The sequence below is a fragment of the Arachis duranensis genome, chromosome 7, assembly GCF_000817695.3.
Source record: "Arachis duranensis cultivar V14167 chromosome 7, aradu.V14167.gnm2.J7QH, whole genome shotgun sequence".
In the NCBI taxonomy this organism is placed as follows: Eukaryota; Viridiplantae; Streptophyta; class Magnoliopsida; order Fabales; family Fabaceae; genus Arachis; species Arachis duranensis.
Window position 1 is genome coordinate 27,963,204 of NC_029778.3, and position 3,104 is coordinate 27,966,307.

Genomic DNA, 3,104 nt, shown 5'->3' on the forward strand with positions numbered 1-3,104 from the left:
TCCTCCCGGAAATCCCTCAAATTGAATACTGGGAGCGCCTTGAAGCATCTGTCACCAAATTGCAAGAAGCTATGGAGTAACTAAAGGAAGAACAGCAAAATCAAAATAGCATGCTTCGCAAACTGCTTAAGGAACAAGAAGATCAAGGGCATGAACTGAGGGAACTGAAGCGTCAGAAGCTGTCTCTTAAAGGGCCAATCACCTCACAGATTAAAGGAGCATCCACCTCCCAAAATAAAGGTTGTTGAGTCCTAATCTTTGCCTTAACTCTGTGATAATTGTTCTTATTAGAAATTTACCTTAGAAGTTATATATTAGTAGTAGTAATTAGTATATCTATTTTAATTTTATCTCCAATTAAGCTATAATTTATTTTTCTCATCATCATCAAACATAAATAAAATAGTAGATTTTTAGAATAAAGAGGCAATATTTTTTTTTGAGTTTTTAATAAGGAAAATTCTAATTATTTAGATGTGGTGGCAATACTTTTTGTCTTCTGAATGAATGTCTGAACAGTGCATTTTTTTATATTGAATTTTATGAATGTTAAAATTGTTGGCTCCTGAAAGAATGATGAACAAGAGAAATATTATTGCTGATCTGAAAAATCATGAAATTGATTCTTGAAGTAAGAAAAAGCAGAAAAAAAAGCAAAAGAGGTAGAAAAAGCCAATAGCCCTTTAAACCAAAAGGCAAGGGTGAAAAGGATCCAAGGCTTTGAGCATCAATGGATAGGAGGGCCCAAGGAAGTAAATCCAGGCCTAAGCAGCTAGATCAAGTTGTCCCTAACCATGTGCATGTGGAATGCAGGTCCAAGTGAAAAGCTTGAGACTGAGTGGTTAAAGTCGTGATCCAAAACAAAAGAGTGTGCTTAAGAACTCTGAACACCTCTAATAGGGAACGTTAGTAAAGCTGAGTCACAATCTGAAAAGGTTCACCAGTTATGTGTCTGTGACATTTATGTATCCAGCGGTAATACTGGAAAACAAAGCGCTTAGGGCCACGACCAAGACTTATAAAGTAGATGTGTTCAAGAATCAACATACTAAACTAGGAAAATCAATAATACTATCTGAAGTCTGAGTTCCTATGGATGCCAATCATTCTGAATTTCAAAGGATAAAGTGATGCCAAAACTGTTCAGAAGCAAAAAGCTACTAGTCCCGCTCATCTAATTAGAATCTGAGCTTCACTTAAAACTCTGAGATACTATTGCTTCTTGATTTATTTTTATCCTATTTTATTTATCTAGTTGCTTGAGGACAAGCAACAGTTTAAGTTTGGTGTTGTGATGAGCGGATATTTTATACGCTTTTTGAGATAATCTCATATAGTTTTTAGTATGTTTTAGTTAGTTTTTAGTATATTTTTATTAGTTTTTAGGAAAAATTCATATTTCTGGACTTTACTATGAGTTTGTGTGTTTTTTGTGATTTCAGGTATTTTCTGGCTGAAATTGAGGGAGCTGAGCAAAAATCTGATTCAGGCTGAAAAAGGACTGCTGATGCTGTTGGATTCTGACCTCCTTGCACTCGGAATGGATTTTTTGGAGCTACAAAAGTCCAATTGGCACGCTTTTAATTGGTTTGGAAATTAGACATCCAGGGATTTCCAGGAATATTTAATAGTCCATACTTTGCGCTAAGATAAACGGCGTAAACTGGAGTTTAACGCCAGTTCCATGTTGCATTCTGGCGTTAAACGCCAGAAACAGGTTGCAAGTTGGAGTTAAACGCCAGAAACAGGTTACAACCTGACGTTTAACTCCATAAATAGCCCAGGCACATGAGAAGCTTAAGTCTCAGCCCCAGCACACACCAAGTGGGCCCCAGAAGTGGATTTCTGCACTACCTATCTTAGTTTACTCATTTTTTGTAAACCTAGGTTACTAGTTTAGTATTTAAACAACTTTTAGAGAATTATTTTGGATCTCATGACATTTTAGATATGAACTTTGTACTCTTTGACGGCATGAGTCTCTAAACTCCATTGTTGGGGGTGAGGAGCTCCGCAGCGCCTCGATGAATTAATGCAATTATTTCTATTTTCTATTCAAACACGCTTGTTTCTCTTTAAGATTATCATTCGTACTTAATGATGAGCGGATAATTTATACGCTTTTTGGCATTGTTTTTAGGTAGTTTTTAGTAAGTTCAAGCTACTTTTAGGGATGTTTTTCATTAGTTTTTATGTTAAATTCACATTTCTGGACTTTACTATGAGTTTGTGTGTTTTTCTGTGATTTCAAGTAATTTCTGGCTAAAATTGAGGGACTTGAGCAAAACTCTGAAAAAGGCTGACAAAAGGACTACTGATGCTGTTGGAATCTGACCTCCCTGCACTCAAAATGGATTTTCTGGAGCTACAAAACTCCAAATGGCGCGCTCCTAACAGCGTTAGAAAGTAGACATCCAGAGCTTTCCAGCAATATATAATAGGCCATACTTTATTCGGGAATTGATGACGTAAAGTGGCGCTCAACGCCAAGTACATGCTGCTGTCTGGAGTCAAATGCCAGAAACACGTCACGACCCGGAGTTGAACGCCAGAAACACGCTATAACTCGGCGTTCAACTCCAAAGGAAGCCTCAGCTCGTGGATAGATCAAGCTCAGCCCAAACACACACCAAGTGGACCCCGGAAGTGAATTTATGCATCAATTACTTACCTCTGTAAACCCTAGTAGCTAGTTTAGTATAAATAAGACTTTTTACTAGTGTATTAGTTATCTTTTAACCACGTTTCATCTTTTGACCATTCGGTCTTTTGATCACCTTCATGGGGGCTGGCCTTTCGGCCATGCCTGAACCTTTCACTTATGTATTTTCAATGGTGGAGTTTCTACACACCATAGATTAAGGGTGTGGAGCTCTGCTGTACCTCAAGTTTCAATACAATTACTATTATTTTCTATTCAATTCTCTTTTATTCTTATTCCAAGATATACGTAGCACCTCAACTTGATGAATGTGATGATCTGTGACACTCATCATCATTCTCACCTATGAACGCGCGTGACTGACAACCACTTCCGTTCTCCCTTAGGCCGGGCGCATATCTCTTAGATTCCCCAATAGAATCTTCGTGGTATAAGCTAGATA